The sequence below is a fragment of the Pelodiscus sinensis genome, chromosome 17 (assembly GCF_052426305.1).
Source record: "Pelodiscus sinensis isolate ZL-2025 chromosome 17, ASM5242630v1, whole genome shotgun sequence".
NCBI lineage: Eukaryota > Metazoa > Chordata > Testudines > Trionychidae > Pelodiscus > Pelodiscus sinensis.
Window position 1 is genome coordinate 8,526,925 of NC_143068.1, and position 8,671 is coordinate 8,535,595.

Here is an 8,671-nt window from a genome sequence, read left to right on the forward strand (position 1 = left end):
GCCGCTTGTGCTAGTTGCAGTTGAAGCATGATGCTATCCCCTAGCCCAGTGGTTCCCAATCTTTTTGATTCTGGGGGCTAGTAAACCCATTCACAAGCTTTTGGAGGACTGGTCACATTCGTATATTAATTAAGCAAATGATGAATATGCAAATTGTCGCTGGCTCTACTTGTCCAGCTGGTTGTTCCGAGCCTCCACACCCCCTCCCTCCGGGCCCCAATCCCGGCCGCTTTATCTGCTGGCACCAGCTCCTCAGCTGCATCTGGCGCCGGGTGTTCTGCATCGATGTGCACGATGCCTGGCTTTCTCCCTGGGTCCTAGCACCTGCCAGATCTAGTCCTGCCGGCCGGGAGTATGCCTGGCAGAGACGCCGTGGCAGCGGGTTCTCTCCCAAGAGGGGTGCATTACCCCGCTCAGCAGTGCAGGGTGCTGCTACCCTGTCTCACAAATTAATAGGATTGTGCGTGATCATTTTTCTAAGGACTGGTGTGTTGGGTTTTTTTCTAAGGACTGGTACTGGGTTGTGGACCACAGTTTGGGAAACACTGCTCTAGCCTAAAGACCATACAATCTGATGCTTAACTACTTAGTGTTCGGGAGGGGAGAGGTGGAAGGTCAGAATGGCCCTTTCACCTGCCTGTAATTTTGAGACCATTACCCTGAGAGATGAAACCTGACTAGTTCGCCTTCCCCCTCCTCTTCCAGTGTCTGCTTCTGTTGTGGGCTAAGGATGTGAATGGTTAACCGGGAAGCATCACCCTTACTGACTCTGGTTAACCATTGGGGGTTGGGAGCAGTTCTCTGCCTGCCGCAGTGTCCACGACGGACAGGGGTGCCGTTGCTTGGGTGGAGCAACCTCTGTCGGCAGTGGGCCCAGGTGTGCTCACTACAGCCATTGGGGGGCAGGCACTCCAGGATTTTACATCCCTATTGTGGACTGTCAGTTTAACATGATACTGTACCTGTGAGTTTGAGAGGAATCTGAAAGTTAAAAGCTCAAACTATATAACTTCTTGGGCACTGGGCACTCCTTCATCAAATGGTGCCTCCTTTTTGCACTACAAGTTCTAGCCTTTCTGTGACCAAACACTCTTGTGTGCAGTGGGGCCAACAGCCTCACCGGTCCCCTGAGCGAGGTGGGGGGGCCTGCTTCACCCCCCACTCTGCAGAAGGAGTGGGGCTGTGGCTAGCCAGCCCTCTGTGGCACCTGGAGAGCACCACACCCCCCCATCAGCCCTCAGTGCTGCCCAGAGCATGCCACGGGGTGCTCCAGCAGCTGCCACTGCAGCTGGGCACTCCAGATTCTTTGGCATCACTAGACTTGTGGGCAGTTGCCCCCTTTGCGCTTCCTCCCCTGCTGGCAGGCCTGCTTTGCATTTAGGTCTGAAGGCAGCTGTTCCTAGGGAAGAGGTCTATATCCGAGGAATCCCTCAACCAAACAACCTCAGCTTCCAGCGTGGATTCTATCACAGCCCTAATGTGGCACAGCGATATTATAGGAGCATGGGAGGGCCACCACTGTTGAAGTTACACCAGGATTTCCATGGCAATAGGGAAAAGGTTGGCCAAAATTGTCTTTTGAGTTAGTGGATCACTTAAAATTAATTCTAGCTTGTGCATATCTTATCCTCTCCTCCTCCACAGTCATTTGTGGGAGGACAGATTGATTGGGGTTTGCGGTAACCATTTTAAAGAGGGCATGTGACTAAAACTTTTCTAGTGTCTGATGCTTCCTTCAGGCCCCCATCCTTTGCAGCAGAAGCACAGCACTTAGGGTATGTCAACACTGCGGCTCTATTAAGGAATACTTCTGGTATCCCAAAATAGCATATTCTGCTTCTTCAAAATAATAATATTGCATAGCTTATTTTGAGCTATGGATGCTGTGTGGACGTACCCTTAGAGAACTGATGCCCCTTGGTTGGCAAACACTGGATGAATTATTTAGGAAGTTTAAATGTATGTTTCAAGCTGTACAAGTTGATGTCTTGACTTAGGGTTTACTCCTGTCTCATTAGCCAATCGTGACTTTAAATCAGTCCTTAGAATCTAGCTTTCTATGCCGGGCACCTTCCCTGGGGTTCAGAAACTCTTTTCATGATGCTTCATATGTCAGCCCCTTCCTCCTGCTGATAGAGCTGGTGGTGAGGAGGCTGCAGCATGTACACCTTACAGTACTCCAATATTCCTGTTCATCAGAGCCTGCCTTCTCTTTATTGTTTGACCATGTTTCTGAAGTGGCAAGTGAGTGACTCTGCATGTTAGAGCACTTGGAGCTATCCGCTCTTAAAGCAGAAGCTTAGCTCTTAGGGCAGAATTTCCAGACAGAGCCTCTGCAGAAGGTAGAGGGAAATCACTGTGCACCATCCTGATTCCTAGAAAACTGCCCTGGGAAGGACTGAGACCCAGTGGATGTGTGCTGCTCATCAGGATCAATGACAACAAGGCAGTGTCTTGAGCCCCCCACTTACTGTCAGAATCCCTGTAAAGAGTCTTGCAACAGAGTCCCAGGCCTGCTGCACAAGCACAAATTACTTTTTCTGGCTTGTTGGCTTGAGCCTCATTTTACATCCTACACCAGGTTTTCAATATTGCCCTCGGGACAGTGGGTGCTAATCCCAAGCAGCTGATAAAAGTTTGGGGAAGATCAGAGCTAGAGTTGGAGTTCCAAGATTAATAATAATTAAAAAAAAAAAAAAAAAAACCTGTAACATTTTAATGTCTTGCTGTTTTCTTTGAATAGAGGGGGTTGTATCTTAGGAACTCTTTTCCCAAATAACCTCACATTTGGATGGCTGACACAAGGCACAGCAGGAACATGGATTTCCGAGAATTTAGACATATCCGCTGTTAAACTAGTGTTAGCCTTCACTCTAGCAGTGCCACTGTTGCCCTATAATCTCTTCCTTGTGCTGAGGTCACACTGATACAGTAGCGGTGAAAGGCTGAGCATCCCTTAAGATGTGCATTCATTTTTGGACAGGCCCCGAAGTGTTCAGCCAGCACTGCTCTTGGCAGAAATACTGTAATAGTGGGAATGCAGTTAGACCGTGTGACTGAAGTAATAAACGATGAGCTATGCTGCATGTTCCAGCCTTTGTTGCTTAATTTGGAGCCACACCAGCAGTGTGATGGAATTAGAGATGCCAGATCTGTTGTTCAGAGTAAAATTGTAGAGTGCCCTCAAATAGCAACTATTGATTTGTCACTTTGCATCAGCCCTTGTCCAATAAGAACTCAGAGGGAAGGAAGTATCTTGCAGCTTATGGGTGTTGTACAGGGGAGATTTTTAAAGTATCTGAAGGATTGTGATGGCCTTCATTAATTGTCATGGGGACTGGGTATATAAATCCCCCAGGGGTCTTGGAATATTTAAGCCTGTAACTGGCATTCTGCCAGGCAGGACTAGAAGATGCAAACTGGGGAGGGAACAGGCCAGAGGTGAAGTGTATTAGCTTGGTTTTGGGTTGGGCAATAGGTAGTAAGTGTGTGTAGGTGCTGGGGGTACTGCTACACACCCTGGTTTGAAGTGGTTTTCGCCATAGAGGGGGGTTTACAACGTGGTTCCATGGCTGACAGCACCTCCACTACACAACGGCTACGTCTAGACTGGCATGATTTTCTGCAAATGCTTTTAACGGAAGTTTTCCGTTAAAAGCGTTTGCGGAAAAGAGCGTCTAGACTGGCATGGACGCTTTTCCGCAAAAGCACTTTTTGCAGAAAAGCGTCCGTGCCAATCTACACGCGCTTTTGTGTAAAAAAGCCTCAATCACCATTTTCGTGATCGGGGCTTTTTGCGCAAAACAAATCTGAGCTGTCTACAATGGCCCTTTTGCGCAAAAGGACTTTTGCCCAAATGGGAGCAGTATAGTATTTCCGCAAGAAGCACTGATTTCTTACATGAGATCATCAGTGTTCTTGCAGAAATTCAAGCGGCCTGAGTAGACAGCTGGCAAGTTTTTCCGCAAAAGCACCTGCTTTTGTGGAAAAACTTGCCAGTCTAGACACAGCCAAAGTGTTCCAGCCCCCACGTAAGAGTGACTTTTATCTAGCCTTGTGTCTTAACTGCAAAAGCCCACCTGCCTCTCCTAGGTGAATACAAAGTGATGCTCAAGGCAGCCTTCCACAGGGGATTTCTCGCATGTGCCTATTACTGCATCACCTACTACAGGTGAAAGAACACAGAAACAAATTACAGTTTTGTGCCAAGGTAGGTCAATTCAGGCTTTTTTTACTGCTAAATTCAAGCACAGCCACAGTAGCGCTTTAATGGCGCAATGTGGTCACAGCCCCAGTGCTCTAGGTAAACCACTTCAATGAGGGGAGTAGCTAACAGCACTCAGAGCCTGTTTACACTGGAACTTTACAACACTTTAACTTGCTGTGGGGGGGAGGCTATGTCTTTTCACTTCTCTGAGCAAGAAAGTTACAGCACCATTCAGTGGCCGTGTAGACCAGCCTGTAGTCTGACATGAAATATGAAAGGGGTGCAGTTTTCAGCCTTTTACAAGGTCACTTTGATTTGATTTGAGCAGAAACACCACAACTGTGGAAAGCCTCAGAGACTGAACATGCACCACATGTCTAAGGGTATGTCTAAACTACATTCTGTTTTCAAAAGAGGATATGCAGATTCCATGGGAATTTGTAGATCTTCTTCCGATCTCGCTGTCGAAAGCAGATCTTTTGAAACTGAATGTAGTCTGGACGTGTTTTTTTCAGGAAAAAAACGCTTTTTGGAAAAAAATGCGTAAACCTCTTTTTTAAGGAAGAACGGGTTTTTTTCAAAAAAGATTTTTTTTGGTTTGGTTGTTTTTTTGTTTTTTTTTTTCAAAAACACCCACATCCAGACTACTTTGACTTTTGAAAGATCTGCTTTTGAAAGTGAGGTCGGAAGAAGATATGCAAATTCCCACAGAATTTGCATATCCTCTTTCAAAAATAGAACATAAGAACATAACATAAGAACGGCCGTACTGGGTCAGACCAAAGGTCCTTCTAGCCCAGTATCCTGTCTGCCGCCAGTGGCCAGCGCCAGGTGCCCCAGAGAGGGTGGACCGAAGACAATGATCAAGCGATTTGTCTCCTGCCATCTCTCTCCAGCCTCTGACAAACAGAGGCCAGGGACACCATTTTATCCCCTGGCTAATAGCCTTTTATGGACCTAACCTCCAGGAAATTATCTAGCTTCTCTTTAAACTCTATTATAATCCTAGCCTGCACAGCCTCCTCTGGCAAGGAGTTCCACAGATTGACTATACGCTGTGTGAAGAAGAACTTTCTTTTATTAGTTTTAAACCTGCTACCCATTAACTTCATTTGGTGTCCTCTAGTTCTTCTATTTAGGGAACTAATAAATAACTTTTCTTTATCGGCCCTCTCCACACCACTCATGATTTTATATACCTCTATCATATCCCTCCTCAGTCTCCTCTTTTCTAAACTGAAAAGTCCCAGTCGCTTTAACCTCTCTTCATATGCGACCCGTTCCAAACCCCTAATCATTTTAGTTGCCCTTTTCTGAACCCTTTCCAAGGCCAAAATATCTTTTTTGAGGTGAGGAGACCACATCTGTATACCGTATTCAAGATGTGGGCGTACCATAGTTTTATACAGGGGCAGTAAGATATTCTGGGTCTTATTTTCTATCCCTTTCTTAATAATTCCTAGCATCCTATTTGCCTTTTGGACCGCCGCTGCACACTGTGTGGAAGTTTTCAGAGAACTATCCACGATAACTCCAAGATCTTTCCTGATTTGTCGTAGCCAAATTAGCCCCCATCATACTGTACGTATAGTTGGGCTTATTTTTCCTGATGTGCATTACTTTACACTTATCCACATTAAATTTCATTTGCCATTTTGTTGCCCAATCACTCAGTTTGGTGAGATCTTCTTGGAGTCCCTCGCAGTCTGCTTCTGTCTTGACTATCTTAAACAGTTTTGTATCATCTGCAAACTTTACTACCTCACTGCTTACCCCTTTCTCCAGATCATTTATGAATAAGTTGAAAAGGATTGGTCCCAGGACTGACCCTTTGGGGACACCACTAGTTACTCCTCTCCAATCTGAAAATGTAGTCTAGACATAGCCTAAGTGTCCCAGGTTCTAGTTTGAGCTGCAAACAGGTTTGCGGCTTCTTCTGCACTCTGTATCAAAGCAACACCAGTGCAACCCAAGATTAGAACCTTTTGCTCCAATAAACAACCCATGAAACATTGCAGGTGCTTTTTAAGTGAGTAGTACAGAGAAATGGGAGGACACCCCTGAATTATCCCTGCCCTCAAGGTTGGAATGCAGGATTCCCGTTCCCAGAGAAAGGTTACAATGATCCCCTGACAACCAGTCCAAAGGTGGAGAATTAGAAATGAAACAGAAGGAGAAGTGCATGAAAAGCTGGCAATGGGGCAATGGATGGAACATGAAGAGGAAGAACGGCTCTTGCGCAAGAGGGGTTTTTTGCACAAAATGGAACCGTCTACACAGCTCCTTTTTGCGCAAAAGCCTCTTGTGCAAAAATGGCCCCTAATGAATTATGCAAATGATGTGCAGCAATATGCTAATCTGCGCTTCATTTGCATAGGCTTTTGCGCAAGAGAGGTGCAGTGTAGACTAAGTTTTTTGAGGCAGGGAACAGCTATTTTGTAATCTGGGTTCATGGCTGGGGTGCCTAAGCAGTGCATGGTTATGTTAATATCTACCCATTTTTGTAAACTGCTTTGAGACCAAAGTATCAAGTGATAAGTCTTGCTTACGTCATTCATAGCCAATTGCAGCCTGGGCAAGTTTATTAAAAGTTGCTTTTCCCTCTCGAGACTCAGACACAATATACCTCCAGGATCTCCCTTTTGCCTACCATTTTCTTTAGGATTGTAGGGCAGTGTCTGCTCCATTTATTCTTCAACTCATTGACGTGTGACCCTCTGGTGGCATCTATGTCCATAGGTAAATGGAAACAATTGGAAAGAACACTCAACTCCAAGAGAACCCACCCAGTGCAGCAATGAAATTCAAATCACCTTCTGCAGGCTGAATGGACAGGCATTGCACCGAGATGGAAAAATCTGGCTTGGTTCCAGCCTAGGCCTCTCAGGATATATTCAAGGGAGGAGAGCTCTCTCCCAAGCACAGCCAGGCTCCCTGTGCTCAGATGCAGTTAGCTAGTCTGCCTCAATTGATCTCAGCTAGATAATGTACAAGGGGAGAGGCAGCATGCACGCAGCTCTTACCACGCACGGGCTTTGTGGCTTGAGATAAAGACCTACAACTGCACTTGGAAACGTGGATCCTAGAGAGCACGGGAGTAGAGAGAGACCCCTGGCTTGGCAGGTCCCCAGGGCTCTTTTGGATGCTAAGGAAGTTTTTCACTTTGGCTTCTGGTCCCCTTCTCTCCAGGCTACCCCCCTTTCCACAGTTATCCTGTCACTCTTGCCTTTTCCAAATGGCTAACTAGAGAACCAGGGATGTTTTTCTCTCAATGGCTTGGAAGGCTGAGGGGAGGCAGTAAGCTCAGGACAACTAGAAAAGCAGAGTTGTGGGACAGGGCGTTTAAGTTTGTCCTCTCAGTAAGCACTTCTCTGCACACTGTTCTCAGGACTTTACCTTTCCCCTTGTAAACAAATCTAGTTACACCGCAGCAAAGCCCTAGGGCCAATTGCTTTATACTGGAATACATGTATCGCTTAGAGCTGGACATCTACCAGTGTCTGAAAGGGTTAGTTACAAGGTACAAAAACGCAGCATAGCTCTGCCTGCAGAGGTTTTACTTCCTTGGTATTTGTAAGGCCAAGTTCTCCAGTCATTCACAGAGTTATTCAGAGTAAACAAGACCTGAATTCCTAAGAGCTTTTTCCCTACTCAAAGGAATTCTCAGGCTGTTTATGTAGCAGCAAGAAAGGGCATAAATTCAGTTATTTTTCCTGCTTTGCAGATCCCCTTTATCTGCACTGAGGTCTCCTCAGTGTCACAGGCTATTTTCAAAAGGCAGGAATTGAAGCCCTGAACCATCCTATTCATCTATTTTATAAGGCTACAATGAGCTCCTCTTAACACCCCATAAGCCATGTCCCATAGCAAAGACCTTTTTTCTCTGATGCAGTCATATCAGTGTGCTTCCACTCCTGATTTATCATGCTTTAGGAAAGTTGTTACAGGGTAGATGCAATCTGTTAACACAGACGTTTTGGTTATTAATTAAAAGCATTTTCCGTAAGAGCAGTTTAAACTTGTCCAGTTGTAGGGGAAACACTGCAGCTTTGCTTTCTCACCAGGGCAGATTGCTTCTACAACTTCATTTGCTCTCTCTTGCACTAGTGGTTTGTATCAGCACAGCAATGCCAACAGTCTCAGCACTGGGAAACACGCGTCCCTCCCTTCTCTTTTGCAAATTCTGTGCTATCACTTGGCTAAGGCTTCCCCCCCACCAGACACACACTCCCCTCACCCCAGCTTCTTGCCAAATACCTGGCATTCTTTCATTTTTAATGAGATAAAGGAATGGGGGATTTCACTCTTGTGGAATCTTAGAGGAACAATAAGTGGATTTCTTTTCAAAAGCCCCATTTAGGATACGAGACAGTCCTGCCATCCCCAGCCGGGCAAGGTTTGTCGTGCAAGGGAGATCTTTTAGCTCTTCATTCAACATTCCTGCTGAATGTGAGCTCCCAGTGT